This window comes from Euleptes europaea, chromosome 16 (genome assembly GCF_029931775.1).
Source record: "Euleptes europaea isolate rEulEur1 chromosome 16, rEulEur1.hap1, whole genome shotgun sequence".
NCBI lineage: Eukaryota > Metazoa > Chordata > Lepidosauria > Squamata > Sphaerodactylidae > Euleptes > Euleptes europaea.
Window position 1 is genome coordinate 31649759 of NC_079327.1, and position 16433 is coordinate 31666191.

Genomic DNA, 16433 nt, shown 5'->3' on the forward strand with positions numbered 1-16433 from the left:
AATTAAGAAGTAGAGTCCACTTCTTCTGAAAAGATACTGGAATCCGTTTTCCTATGGTCAAATGGAGTTTTTCAGTGAGTTTGGCCATTTCTCCATATCCACAATCATGCTAAGGCAGCTTGAATCATAGTGGTAGTAAGGCTCTCCCAGTGTTTCACCCAGATTCTTTTTTGAGGCTATTAATCAATTTATTACCAGAAGCTCAACATTACCTTGAACAATTATAGTAAAATAATGCAATAAGGTCAATCATAGGTTCAGCAGTAACCTGACCCCAGGAAAAGCTTGAATAATTGTCATACACAACACAACACAACACAAGCCTTTATTGGCATATAAAAGAAAGAACATACAGAATAACTGTAATACTTTGAAGACCTAGAGAAAAGCTAGAGAAAATAGCATGCCCTCATTAACACAGTTAAAAGTTGTGATTCTCCAGTCATATAATCAGAAAATTCCTAAACATGCTGATGCTCCAGTTATGGAAATTTGGGACATTGGATCCTTGACTGAGTAAGCCATCAACTACAACAATCATACAGTGCCAGATCTTCAAATTGGTACCATATATTTCAATATAAAGTAATGCAGTTACTCTGGGGCATCTATCTATTTCTGTAAAAGCAAGCCATTTGTCAGTAAAGTTGCTAGGTAATGTAAACCTAAGTAGATTTTTAAATTGCTCATTAGCTAGCACTGGGTTAAATGGAAAAGCACAGAGATATTACAGGGCAAATCTTAAACTTCGCCAAAAAATTGTTGGTGTTCTGGAAACATTTTCAAGAAGGATCCCCTAGAGTCCACACAGAGACAATTGAATCTCTCCTCCCCTCCCTCCGCTTGCCTCATCAACGGAAGTGTTCTTTCACCTTGGCCAAGACAAAAGCAGTTCTCCTGCCAAAACCTTTTTCCTAGCAATCTCAGACAGAGGACAAAGCAAGGTCTCACTCGTACAATAGTATCCAAATTACCCTCAATCAGTCAGATAAATAAAGTTCGGTTTTCCTAATGGTTTGTAATGTTCTCATGAAGGTTTTATTGCTTCTCGCTACATTCCGCACATCACAATGCTCTCCCTGCAAATCAGTCTTCAAGTATTACCGTACACAGGCTGAAGAAGTGCAAAGTGTGCCTTTGAGAAGAGACAATGGCAAATTGTCTGTTTGGTATCACTGTTTGGGGCCATCACCTTGTCTTACTATGACAAATACATACATTTGCTGTGATTCAGTTACATAAAGAGGACTTAAAAGAAGAAGAAGAGTTGGTTTTTATATGCCAACTTTCTCCACCACTTAAGGAAGACTCAAACTGCCTTACAATCACCTTCCCTTCCCCTCCCCACAACAGACACCCTGTGTGGTAGGTGGGGCTGAGAGAGTGTGACTAGCCCAAGGTCACCCAGCTGGCTCCATGTATAGAAGTGGGGAAACAAATCCAGGTCACCTGATTAGCCTCCACCGTTCATGTGGAGGAGTGGGGAATCAAACCCAGTTCTCCAGATCAGACTCCACCACTCCAAACCACAGCTCTTAACCACTACACCACGCTGGCCTTAAGGACTGATGGTAAATGGAGTATAGGAGCCTTGCAAAAATCTGGGTGAAAGGGAAAGTAGAACCAAGTCAGGGCTCTCAAGCATCACCATGGGCCACCGATTCAAAGGCCCCCCACTCATACTATCTAGAACCCCTTCAAACATCATATGAAACCAGGTTTCATATAAATAAATAAAGTTGCATGATTTACTTGGCTTCAAGGGGCCTCGGAGTGACCACAAGAATCTTGTCCCCCTACTCACACCCTCTCAGCAGCCCTGAAGTTATTAGGAAGGCAAATCTTATAGAGGAAAGACTGAGGCCATTGATGCAGGGTCGACTCTGCTCCTCGCTCAATGCTGATTTTTTAAATCCAACCTTTAAAATGATTATTCACAGTCCTGCTGCAAGAGGAGAAAGTCAAACAAATTCCACCACCCCACACACACACACATCTGCTCCTTCGTTCCTTTGTTCGCATAGCTATTAGCAATAGTCGTTTGCATAGCTAAGGTGGCTGGGATTCTGCATGCTTTCTTCAGTGAATGCTTCGATGCAGGGGCAGAGCAAATACAAAAGGTCGCGTTAAAGGGGCTCTTAAGAAAGGCGAAGCGGGTATGTGCTGACTTTGCAATGACGGTTCAGAGTGAAGAAATTTAAAAAAAAAATGAGGGCACTTCAGCCTGGAACGCTCTGCTAATTACCAAGCATAAACAGCCTGAGAGTTAAATGGTTTGAATAGACTGGTCAAGGAAGACACAAGCCCCCAATTCCTTCTAGCAGAACGGTGGGTGTCAAGCGGCAAGTAAAAGCGCTGTGCCTTTTCTAAGCCAACTGAGATGATAGAATGAACAGTACCGTTTCAGACTCAGCGGTGGAGGGCTGTTTTGCATGCACCTTGTTGTAAAAGAAACGAAAAGTCTTGATACACTGATTTTTTTCTATTTGCAGGTCGTTTTTAACATAAGGAAACGTTCCAAAAATGTGATCCTCCGTGATCCTCCACTTGAAGACTGAAGTGGTACAGTTAATTCTACCGCCTCATACTTCTGCCTGTGGGAACTAGGGCCTGCTTTACATATGCTGAAAATGAGGAGGCAGAGACCTAATGGCAGAACACAGCACACTATGGTAGAAATGGTTGAAGGTGCCAGATTCCAGCTTTGACAGTGCAATCCTATGCAGAGTTACTCCAGTCTAAGGCCATTGATTTCTACTGGCTTAGACTGGAGTAACTCTGCATAGGATTGCACTATCGATATTCTTTTGCCGCTGCCGCTACCTCCCCCCCACCCAAAAAAAAAAAACCTCCATGCAAATGGAAAACTAAGACAGCCTCTCTTTTTGTTTGACTTTCTATTTGCAGGAAATTTTTAACATAGGGGAGCATTCCCGAATATGACGGTGCCATATTTGTCATTTCATTCTCCTGCATGTGAGCATAAGGTCTAAACTCCAGGAAATGATAGCTCAGAGACACAGACAAAGAGGGGCAGACTCCTCCTCTCAGTGGCAGCCATGAGTCTCTTGTCAAATCCAATTTGGACATTGTTGAGCCAGACATATGAGTTCAGAGGTCTAAAGGCATCAAATAATCAACAAACCTGTTCATTAAGCCTCATGGCCGGATTTATGTCCAAGAGGGAACACACAAAGCAAGAGAGGGGCATGGGATACCAATAACTATTCAAAAGCTTCAGCTTTAACTCATCAGCGTAGATTAATATGCAGGGTAGGGTCTGCAGAAAAGGGAAGGGAGGAGATGAGCAATTCTGTGTTCGCTTCGATTGACAGCTGTTGATCACCCTGAAGAAGTTTTCAAAGCATAATATGCACATCAACGATCCTGTTCCCTTTAAAAAAAAATATTGGTGATTTACTATTATTATTATCATTATTCCAGGCCCATCTAACATTCCCAGTGTAACAACATATGATCACCCTTGAGCTCTGTCAAAGGTCTATCCACCTTTGCCAGCAGTGAAGGCTCTGAAATGTGTTCAAAAAAAGCGCAGTCCATAGCACCATCTGGCGGCCGGATTTTAGGCCAGCAGGCTCCAGCACCCCTGCTGCTCCGCTCAGCAAGGGGCTGTGGAGTGCAAAATGAAGAGTCGAGGGCAATCAGGCAGATTGATTCTCTTCGTTTCCTTCCAGGCTTAGTTTGTTCTCTTATCACATGGGAAGCATATCTATGTCGGTCTGATTAATACTCCTTGCACAGCTCCAAGGTCTTCAGCAGGAGTGATAATATTGTAGTCACGTATCTCCAGGTCAGGAAGACGATCCAAACACGTACAAGTAAATCCATCCCTGGTGCAAATGACCTTACACCAGGAACTGAACTTGCTTTGTGAAGCTGGGCACCAAACCTGATTGCCTAAGACGTTTGCAGCAAGTTGATTCAGCCTGTTGGCTTACCATTTGCCTTATCTGAAAAATTGTATTGTTTTAGGCTGTCTACATTGCTGGTTTCTTCAGGTTCAGCCCAGAGCCCACATGGTGTAGTGATCAGTGTTGAACTAAGACTGGGGAGATCTGAGTTCAAACTTGCTGCTCTGCTATGGAAGCTTGCTGGGGGACCTTGGGCCAGTCAATCTCTCTCTCAGACTAAACTACCTCACAGGGGATAAGACAGAGAAGTAAAAACCATGTATGCTGCCCTGCACACCTATGAGGAAGGATGACAGGCAGATGGGGGGGGGGATTATGGGATCAAATATACTGTTTTAATGTGAAAGCAAACTCCTCACTAGTGTGACTCCTGTCATGGGGCACAAGAAAGGAAAAAGGGGACAGAGCAGTGAATAAAGTAGACTGATGAACTAAGGCACTAAAATGTGCTGCAGATATTATGACTAATACATTAATATGCATAACCAGCCAAGTATATAACTTTTTCACAAATGTGTTCGTGCTTACTTAATATATTACTCATTATAACTGTGTAAGTTATTGATTGTTTAAGGTGCTGGCTTTGACCTTTAAAGCCTTACACAGTCTGGGACCCTTGTATTTTCAAGACCCCTCTCCTGGTACACTCCCTGAAGGACATTACGTTACACTAATAATAATTTGTTGGTGGTCCCCAGCCCTAGGAGAGCGCAGCTGTTTCAGCCCTGGCTCTGGCCTGGTGGAATGCTCTGCCTAGTGACATTCAGGGCCCTGTGTAGGGTTGTGGCTGGAGATCTCCCACTATTACAACTGATCTCCCGCCAATAGAAATCAGTTCCCCTGGAGAAAATGGCCGCTTTGGCAATTGGACTCTATGGCATGGAAGTCCGACCCCTCTCCAAACCCTGTCCTCCTCAGACTCCACCCCAAAAACCTCCCGCAAACCTCTTCCAAACTTACCCTGGGACCAATGCACATCTTGCGTATTGATTATCAGCACACATCCCTTGTACACACAACCATCCTATGGATTCATTCATGGATAGGGTTGCCAACCTCCAGGTACTAGCTGGGGATCCCTGATGCATCCATGTTGACCCTTTCAAGATCAACGTCTCAAAACACCTCCACCCAGGTGCTATTAAGCCCTTTTCCTGGCCCGCCCTCTTCCCACGTCAGGCCAGAAGATGCAAAAAGACTGGCTCTCTTTCGCGCCAGCGCAGCCAAATGCGCCCCTCCCCTCACTTCGTTGAAGGTGGGGTGGGGGCAGTCTTTGGGTGATACCAGATTTCTTCATGCTGCTACTGCTATTATTACCATTTCAGATGACATCAAGCTACACTGATGTCTAGGTAACTTTGCCATTAACTCCTCTGATGCCGAAGCTTTTTGACCTACCTCTTTTTAGCAATTTAAAGATTCCCGACTATCCACCACTCTTGCTCTGCTGTGCAGTTAATCCTAGGTAAGAATATCCGCCTGGCCCACTGACAGAGAGTTCATTAGAGGAGAGGGAGACATTGATCAAATGTTGTGTCAGGGGCAGAGCGCAAGCAAGAGTGTGCGTATAAATGTGAAAAAAAACCTCCACGCACTGCATCTTAATTTATGAGAAAGATGACTTTGGAAGACAAGTGACAAAGTATTTTAAAATAAATGACAACAATCATCACATGTTTTACTAGGATGGACAGAAATTTATGTGATGTGTTTTAGCAGTGAGGAATTAGGGGCAGGGAGGGGGGAAATCACTTAAACCTCATATGAAGGGAAGCTTGTCAGTTAGTGAGCGTCATGCAATGTATTATTTTTCCAACAATGATCAAAGCGAGAAATCCTAAAGAGATTCCTAAAACTGGGAGGGGGTCGTTATTGGCATGTTTACTCTGCTGTTGCTGCCAACGTGGTCAGTACCCATTGTAGGACAGAAGAATTTATTGATTTTGAAGAATCACTACTGAGTTATATGCTTGTAACACAGGGTTCCCAAGGCTCTCACAATAACAGGAAACCTCCTGATATCAGCCCCCTACCTGTGGGGGAAATAGGGCAAAAATTGCTGTCACATCAACAGCATGACATTATTTCTGGGGTGAATCCAAAAATGCCATCACGCCGCTCTGCTCTAGGATTCAGGGAAAAACAACAGATTTTCTGTTGAATCCTATAGCAGCATGACATCACTTCCTGGTTTGCCCCAGAAATGCCATCACGCCATCACTGTGATCACAAAAATCACAAATCACAAAATCACACAAGGTTGGAAGAGACCACAAGGGCCATCCAGTACAACCCCCTGCCATGCAGGATCCCACAATCAAAGCACTCCCGACAGATGGCCATCCAACATCTGCTTAAAGACCTCCAAAGACAGTGATGATGCCCCCACATGTACCCAGTCTCCCATCGGGTGCCATCTAACAGCTGGCAACCCTATTGTAACACGTAACACCGAGTAGCAACTTGTAACACCAAGCTGCATGTAAAACACTGTTGTAAAATATAGATTGTGACATTGTGTGTGTTTACCCCTTCACAATCTGTATTTTCAAAACAGTGTATGAGAGTGTATGCAGGTCCTCAGAAGTTTGGTGAGGCCCAGGCCACTTCCAGCATTTGAGGTCCCTGGACATAACAAAAATTAAAAATGAAGACACACGAAAACAAAATGAACCATACACACAAAAAGAGTGACAAAATCTATATCAGTTAACTAGGGTTGGCAGGTCCTCTTTGCCACCGGTGGGATATTTTGTGGGCGAAGCCTGAGGAGGGCGGGGTTTGGGGAGGAGAGGGACTTTGATGCCATACAGTTCAAAGTGGCCATTTTCTCCAGGTGAACTGATCTTTATCATCTGGAGATCAGTTGTAATAGCAGGAGATCTCCAACTAGTACCTGGAGTTGGCAACCCTACAGTTAACCAAAAATCATCTTTTATAAAATCACATCTTTTATATGCTTAAAGTTATAGCTCTGACTGTGTCACATTCTGTTCCAAGAGGGATATGCATAAAAACAAGTTCTGAAACTTAGTAAATGCAAAACCTTGCCCGTGAACGCACTAGCAAGTTACCTCGCAATTTAAACGTGTCCAGTACACAAGCATCCAACACGACTTAAAATTTCTGTTCCCACCGCGATGCCTTCCTCCGCTGTATTAGATAAAATTTGTATGTTTTCCCCTCGCACTCTCCAATTTAGAGTGTATTTTTTGGAAGAGAAAGGGGGGCAGCGCTTCTGCCATCACAGAAATGACCGCCGTCAAATTCCCACGCATGCGCGGCAGCATTCATGCGCCAGCTCGAAGGAGCATTGTGATTGGCTGAGGTGGTAGCCTGCCGCGCATGCCCACTCGGTGCTCGAAACAAGGACGGTGATTGATCCAGCGTCAGCGCCAGGGGAAATTAAGGAAAATTAGCGGGGCACTTCATAACGGTTGCGGGAAAGCCAGTTTAAAAAATGGCGGCAAAAAGGGGACAAACAAAACCTGTGATTGTAATGCAGAGAAGGAGTTTACTTTGGGAAAGCGAAACTTGCCGCCATCCCACCCCTCACATCTGCCTTTGCCTAAGCAGTCAAAAATAAAGAGATGTTGCACATCGCCTCCAACAAACCCTCCCGATCAAACGACATGACGTGGGCATAAGCGCAAGCTGCAGACGTTCCATTTATTTTGAGCAGAGGAAAGATGACACAACCTCATGGCGTTTCATGCAAGCAATTGCCTTTGCAATTGATGAGATGGTAGCAAACATGCGGCTGCTCGCGCAAACGGTTGCGCTTTTCTGCAAAGTGGAAAAAAGGGCGGGAAACGAGTGTGGGCAGTTAGGGAGGAGGGGGAGGAGTGAGGGTGGACTGGCAGCAGGAAATGGAGTGAAGACAGATTTTCTGTTCGCACTTTAAGGCTCCAGGTGAGGAAAACGTTTCATTTCTATTAATTCGCCGCATAAGCGAATGCTCTTAACACGGAGAAATTGTGTTCTGGAGACGTCTCCGGAATCCTTCGGTTGAGATGGAGTGCAAACGTGCAAGGAAAGCCCGCAGAAATCGGAGCTACAAACACGAAGTGCGGACATGGTCCTTAACAAGTGTATCAATCTCAGGCCTCCTTTGAGCTTGAGGCCCTCTCCCATTGGTGCAAGGCGTGTTTATGGCATTCTGTATTTTGTAGCATCAGATATTCTGAGTATAACGGCATTTACTTTTCTTTAGACGGAATAGTTTACATTGGTAGATTAGATCCCCGTTAAGTATTCTGTGGTCCTTTACATGCTTGATTGTATCTGGTATGCTTCAATTATTTCTTCTCTGAAACCAGGCAACATCTGGCCCCAACCATGTGTGTGTAAAGTGCCATCAAGTCTTATGGCAAACCCTTTTGGGGGTTTTCATGGCAAGAGACTAACAGAGGTGGTTTTCCAGTGCCTTCCTCTGCACAGCAACCCTGGTATTCCTTGGTGGTCTCCCATCCAAATACTAACCAGGGCTGACCCTGCTTAGCTTCTGAGATCTGATGAGATCAGGATAGCCTGGGCCATCTATAAACCCATTAAATACTAGAACCAAGCCTTAGAGGAAAGGTTGAAGGAGCTGGGTATGTTTAGCCTGAAGAGGGGAAGACTGAGAGGTGATATGATAACCATCTTCAAGTACTTGAAGGGCTGTCATATAGAGGAAGGTGCCAAGTTGTTTTCTGTTGCCCCAGAAGGTCGGACTAGAACCAATGGGTTGAAATTAAATCAAAAGAGTTTCCGTCTAGACATTAGGAAGAATTTTCTAACAGCAGTTCCTTAGTGGAACAGGCTTCCTCGGGAGGTGGTGAGCTCTCCTTCCCTGGAGGGTTTTAAGAAGAGGTTATGGCCATCTGTCAGCAATACTGATTTTATAACCTTAAGCAGATCATGAGAGTGAGGGCAACTTGGCCATCTTCTGGGCATGGAGTAGGGGTCACTGGGGGTGTAGGGGGAAGGTAGTTGTGAATTTCCTGCATTGTGCAGGGGGTTGGACTAGATGACCCTGGTGGACCCTTCCAACTCTATGATTCTAGAAACAACAGTGTAACTGTCCAATTCCAGGACCACACTTTTCTCATTCCACTTTAAAACAAAAGACCTTACAAGGCAGTGAAGAAACATACAAGGGAAGAAATCAGGATTACTTTTAATTGGGCCTGGAAACAAATTGGAAGGCTTCAGTAAAAAGAACGTTGCAGACACAAATATGGAACCAAAGGAGTGAATTTGGGGGCGTGCTTGGATCCCTCCCCATCTGCCTTCCGTTTTATTTGCCACCCTGGCTAAGTCTTTTTAGCTATTCCAGCATTCTGTTTCCAACAGCAGCCAGCTAGATGCCTCTAGAATCTTCTAGAATCTCACAAGGAGGGCATGAAGGAGATGGTCTTCCCCCACTGTTTTGCCCTCAGAATTTGGTCCTTAGAGGTTCCATTAGCTATCATAGCTAATAAAGGGGTTTTCCATGGACAAAGCCTAGGTCAAGTAGGTAGAAGTAGAATTTGGGTGTGAGGGGTAGGAAGGCCCAAGGGAAGGTGCAAAGGGAAGTGATGACAGGGTTGATAGTGTTATGATAGACCTCTATGCTTTTGGAAGAAAATAAACCAGTTCCTATGTGAAATTTCACTTGAGCCCCAAAACAGAATGTGCTGAGATAGGGGGTTACCGCATTATGTATTCCCAGCGATGTATTAAGAGTTTGAAAATGTTATAAGAAACATCACTTTAAAAGGGTTTTTGGATACCATGGCTAAAAAATGGTTGGAAGACATCTTCACAGCTAAAGGGGCCAAACAAAGTGTGAACAGTGTTTTTTATAACATTTTCAAACTCTTAATACATTGGTGGGAATACATAGAAAGTGCAAACAGTATTTTTTATAATGTTTTCAAACTCTTAATACATCTCTGGGAATACATAATGCGGTAACCTCCATAAGCAAAACATGTAAGCATCACAGATGTGGTAGAATCAGAATAAAGATATCATAGGTATGTCCATTCCTCACAATAGTCATCTCTCATCACATCAATTTGATCCAGTTCTTCAGATTCCCTTCCTGAAAATAGTGGTTCTGGCAGGGGTACATGTCCAACCCTTCCCACAGTGAACAGAGGTGGAAAGAATTCACTGAGGTTCTCTGGCACCTTGCCCTCTTGTACTAGCAATCTTTTTATTTCTTGGTCATTCAAAGGCCCAACTGCTTCTCTGACTGGTTTCCTTCCCTGAAGCAATAAGCATAAGAAATGCTTATTGTTTGTTTTAATACTTTTAGCAATCTGCTCCTCAAATTCTCAATAATAGGGTATCCTTCATAAAAGTCCTTCATAAAAGGGAAGTCCTTCATAATAGGAGCCCTGTGGCACAGAGTGGTAAGCTGCAGTACTGCAGTCAAGGCTTTGCTCACAACCTGAGTTCGATCCCAACAGAAGTCGGTTTCAGGTAGCCGGCTCAAGGTTGACTCAGCCTTCCAACCTTCTGAGGTTGGTAAAATGAGTACCCAGCTTGCTGGGGGAAAAGTGTAGATGATTAGGGAAGTCAACGGCAAACCATCCCATAAACATAGTCTGCCTAATAAACATGGTGACGTGACCCCATAGGACAGTAATGGTCCAGTGCTTGCACAGGGGACTACCTTTACCTTTTAACTTTTTAAGTCCTTCATTGTCTTTGCAAACTGAGTTTATACCTATATTATTGTACCAGCAAGCATCATAAACTAAGCCTATAATTTTGTGCCAGTAGAGAATGACTTGAGCAAGGCTGTTAACAATAGGATGTTTTGAAGGTCATTAATTCATAGGGTCGCCATAAGTCGTAAGTCGTCGTAAGTCGTAAGACTTGACGGCACTTAACCCACACACACAAAATGATGGATATTTGCTGATCTTGACCAAAAATTTTTAGACACTATACTCTGGCAAATTTAAAATGAGATACCCAGCAAAGGATTAACCAATGAACTCTAATCCTATGCAAAGCACAGTGACCACACGTTTAATTTAATATAGCTGTGATCCCTGTGTGAAAAAGGGAGAAGAGATAGCTCTTGAGTAAGGTGAAGTGTAAGGTTATTCCCCTGCAAACATAAATTGTGTATGGATTCCTAAGTCACAGAACAAAGTCTTGATTAGGGTGCGTGACAACTTTTCCGTGGGATGCTGGTTGTGCCGTCTGTAGGTGCACCATGCCCATATGTACATATGAAACTGCCTTATACTGAATTGGACCTTTGTCCCACCAAGGTCATTATAGTCTACTACGACTGGCCACAGCTCTCCAGGGTTTCAGGCTGAGGTCTTTCACATCACCTTCTACCTGGTCCTTTTACTTGGAGATGCCAGAGATTGAACCTGGGACCTCCTGCATGCCAAGCAGATGCTCTACCGCTGAGCCACAGCCCCTTCCCATGTTGCACCTTAGTTGCATCTTAATGGAATGTCTGCCTGATTGTGATTTTCTGGCGTAATACAAGATGAAATCTCTCTGTACTTCTGGCTGCAATATGGCTCCAAGCCTTAGGAAAACCCAGGTGTGGGTGAGAAGTGTCATGGCTCTGGGCAAGGTTTTTTCCAGCAGGCAACACGCTGTGGCTTCAATCTAAACTGAGAGTCCTCATGGCTGCTATTTACCAGCAAAAGCTATGAGGAAAATCCATTCATGGATCTCCCAGAATCTCACCATCAGTCCTGTGAGTTTTGAAGCCATCAGAATTGTGTGACATCATTCCCAAATACCCTTGACAGGTCATTTCATACTGTTTAGCCCTTTTTTATTCTCTGTGGTTTATAAGCTCTTAAGCAAATGTAAGCAGGAGGAAAAGCTAATATATCTGATAATTCACGATGTCTGACTGACAACCTCACTGAATTTCCCCTGTGGTGCTAGCAAAGAACAGTGTTCCAAAAAGAAATAACACACAAAAAGAAAAGATCATAGAGATCACGCCATCACATTTAATTTCGGAGAACAAAAACCTGTAAGATGATTTCTGTTTAGATCAGTTGCATACTAGTTGGGAACTCTAGTGCCAAGCGCTGCAATGGGGGTAATGTGATCTGAGCTTAAAATAGCTGCCAAATATACCATGTGGTGACTGGCACCATTAAACGTGTTGCAGTGTGAATGATCTGTTTCAAAGTAAAACCACATAATATCAAGTCACGTTGATGTAAAAAAAAGGAAACATTTTTCATTAACTCTTTATGTTGCATTGTCTTTTAAAATCTTCTTAAACAGAATGCAAATTGACAGTGCATTCCTGAAAGGAATGCATGCGCAGGGCTTAGGAGGCAATGCAGGGGAATTTCTCCTAAGGAGGTTTTGGCACTGCCGAAACCTCCACCCAGCACCAAAAATCTGTGCAATCCTCATCGGGTGGTGTATCTTGACCAAAAAAAGGTGATGTATCTCGACCAAAAAAAGGGGGGGCCTTCCTGGGCCAAAACGGCTCAGGAGGCTGCCTAATGGCAGCCCCGCCCCCCAGCCAGTGCCGGAACACCCTGAGAACGCTTCCCGGGATGCAGTTACCCCCCCCCCCGGGAAGACCTCCCAGGATTCCGGAACACCTCCTGGGATGACGTAACGCCTCCCAGGACGACAACGCGGCCGTTACCGACGTCTGAACGCCAGCGGCAGGCTCCGTCGGCCTCTGGGCCCAGCGCTGCTGCAGCAGCGGCTGGAGACCGGCGTCCGGCCCTGCACTTTGACGCTGGGGCTACGAACACTGGCATGTGCCTTCTGGACGCCGGTGCTGTGGGCACTTGCGCCAGCGTGGGCTGGCGCAGCCTCCAAAGGGCTTTTGGTGTGGCCGCCGGCGCAGCTCAGGAATGGGCTGTTAATGCAGTTTTAGAGGGTAGCCATGTTGGTCTGCAGTAGAACAGCTAGATTTGAATCTGGTAGCACCTTAGAGACCAAAGTATACACTTTCAAGAGTCAAAGCTCCCTTGATCAGACATATTTTATTTTCATTTTGTGCTTCAGTTTCCAGCCGTACTGTTTTTGACAGACACATATTTCCACTGAGGTCCAGTCTTTGCTTGTTTGACAACGATGCTGCCATTTTTATTTTAAAAGAACCACACCATCCAACTGATCCATCATGATGACCCAATCTGCCTCCTTGGGATTTCAAAAATGCCTTTCCCCATAGGCGCCATACGACTGTAGGGAAGACAAACGGGGTCCTTACCTCTGGGGGACACAGACCCAATTCATTTTAAAAAATGTTATGTGTAGTTTGACCCTTACTTCCGCCTTTTAAATTAGGAATGAGAGAGAAATTCCTGTGTGAATTTCTCCCTCTAGAAACAGTAGCACAAAAGTAACATCCCCTTTCTCAATTTGAAAGGATCAGACCTGGAACTGGGATAGCACTGCTATGACAAAGGGTCAGTGGCGTAGCGTGGGGGGTGCAGGGGGGGCCGGCCGCACCGGGCGCAACATCTGGGGGGGGCGCTCGCACTCGCAGCTCTCTGCCCCGAGGGGCCGGGTCTCCATGGCTGGGGGAGGGGGGCAGACCCCCCCCCCGTCCCCAGCAGCTGCTCTTCTCCAGAGTCCGCTCCAGCCTCGCCTCGCCCGCCAGGGTCTCAAGGGGAAGCCTCCCCTCCGGCAAAAGGGCGCTTCACCCGACCCGCCACCCCTTTGCTCTCCAGTGGGGACCCAAGACGGCTCACGTCGTTCCCCTCTGCAGCATGTTATCCTCCCCCCCACCGGGTGAGGTGGGCCAGGCGGAGAATGCACGCGCTTGGCCGAGACCACCCAACACGCGTGCACGACGCAGCCGGGATTCGACCCCTGCCCCGCCGAGCGTCCGCCAAGCCACCCTTCCTGGCGCCGCAGCCGGCCTGGCCGCTTGCTGGCAGGGAGGCAGGCAGGCAGGCCGGCCCCGCGCCTCCGCGCCAGCCCGGGGGCACGCACGCCCCCCCAGCCCCCCGGCCCGCTCACCTGCGCGGCGTCCAGGCGGCTCTTGCTCTTGCTGCGGGGCCAGCAGACGTGGCGCAGGGAGGCGAGGCCCGGCCCGGCCCCCTCGCCAAGCACCTGCGTGGCACAGGGAGCGGAGCCGGCCCGGCCCCTGCGCGGCTTAGCAGCCCCGCTCCCGCGGGAACGCGCCCTTTCGGCGCAAGGCCGGCCCTTCGGCTTCTGCAGCCGGCCTTTCCTTCCAAGCCAGCCCCTGGAGCACGACCTGCAGCAAGACCCCCTCCCCAAGCCCCAGAAATCAAGCTGTCCTCCCTTCTGCGCCCCCCAGCAAAGCCAAGATTTGAACCCAGGCCTCCCAGGCCCCAGTTAGCACAACATGCTCTGCAGGGGACCAGTGCCCCCCCCCCCCACAGGCCCTCTCCTTGGAAACACATTACAGCCCTGGCGGAAGCTGCAGACACCAGGATGCTCTTCTGAGAAGTGTTTGAAAATAAACTTGTATTTAGATGCATTTTACTTTAATTACATCAGTATTTTCATAACAAACAATACATGTGCTTAGGGGGTAAGGGTTTCTTTAACTAATCTAGTGGAAGAGACTCGAGTGCTAAAATCCACGGGTTAGGGGGCGCAAATTACTTGCCTTGCCCCGGGTGCTGACAACCCACACTACGCCACTGCAAAGGGTGAAAACGCATGGTCGCTTTAGCCTCCTTTATTCCCTGTTTCAGCCAGAATTCAGCCAGGATCGAACGCACAAAACGCATACATTCGATACTGGCTGAATCCTGGCTGAAACAGGGAATAAAGGAGGCTAAAGGGCAAAAACGCACGGTCACTTACTGCGGTTTCTGCCCAGTTTCCTCCCTGTTTATTCCCAATTTCACCCAGGATCAAATCCTTGCAAACGAACGGCACTTGATTTGCTGCTGGCTGAGCGATATGTCGACTCAAAACAAACCCTGTTTTGCAATCAAGGAGCCAAACTGTTATCCCTGGCTCGTCTTAATAGCTTAATTTCCTTGAGGTAGAGGATCTGGAGATAGAATGGCTCTCATTGGCTGAGCTGCCCAGATCTTGAAAAGGCAGGGCAGATAGACCTATCCAGTGATGGCAGTAGAGTCTGAATCGACCAATCACCAGGGGGAGGGGGGCGTTGCTGAACGACCAGGAAGTATGTGTCTCTCACATTTTCTGTTTTCACGGAGGGATCAGCACATAGTTTCACCACGGATCAACAAAGGTAATGCATACAGATTCTCCCCCAGCCCAGGTTCATTTAATCCTGGGTGGAACGGGGAGGAAACTGGGCAGAAACTGGAGTAAGTGACAGTGCGTTTTTGCCCAAAGTGACCATGCGTTTTCGCCCAAAGTGTATCCAGAAAGCGGGAGGAACAAACACAGTTTACCACTTTGTACATGCAAAGGAGAAAGTATCATAGCTGTGTTAAAATAATGATATTCAACTTCATGGTTCTGGTAGGGAAATAAAACTTACTCAAATATTGTTAATAATAAACTTTTTATTTAAAAAAGAACTTACCCATTTTCTCTACAAAACATAGAATTCATATAATTTTATTTTTTTTAAAACCAATTATCAATCTGGCAAATGTCTTTGAAACCAGCCCATAATTTCATAATATAGATTTGGCATAATTCTGGTTGTTTATCACTTGATCCTGGCTGATAGATCATGCAATAAATACATAGTTGTCTCTGATCTGGAGCTTTGTACTATAACACTGCAACCCCCACACTGTTCCCAAGGATCCACTAAACCCCAGGCAGTAAGGAGCTTAGCAGGCTGCAGTGGGAAGGGGAGTAAGTTTTACTCCATGAGCGCAGTTGCTTAGGCTCCAACTCATAACCAGGGAATCACTGCAAGGACACATAAGCAGACAAGGTTAGCCATTAGGCAGGTTTCAAAACTGTAGAAAGTAGGCAATGGATCACATTGCCCAGTCAAGCTATGGGAAGTTCCTCCTTGGAGGATTTCAATTTTTAAAGACTGAATGCTCATAGAACTACAAACTCTGGAAATGAGCAATGACCAATGCAGTTGAACCCAGTGTTCCAAGACGGCACCCTTTACCCATCAGCGTGTTATAATTCTACCTACACGGTCCAGGTCTGAGGAAGGAATTGGATTATTGGAAATCAAGCAGCAGCCAGAGGCAACCAGTTTCCAGCTAAAATGGCAATCCAAGAATTGGGCTCCTTCCTTGTATTTCCAAGCAACTCTGTGTGGGGTAGTGACAATAATAATAATATAAAACCTCCCACGATGCCAGAAGTTTCAGAGAACTGCCATGTGGTGGGCTTCGGAGCGTTTACCTCATGGGTTTTGATTTTCTTTTTCCATCTTGGGTTTTTTTTTCCCACCCTGAAGATGACCACAAAAAGGATGGCAGCTGAACAACAGTCTAGATAACATGCCAAATGAGCCAAGACATACACTACAGCTGGGAAAAGAAAAGAAGGACAGAAGGAAGGAGGAAAACTCAACAGTCAACACAAGAAAATCATGTATAGTTTTTGAGTCCTGTTTTTGCAAAGGAGTGGATTAGA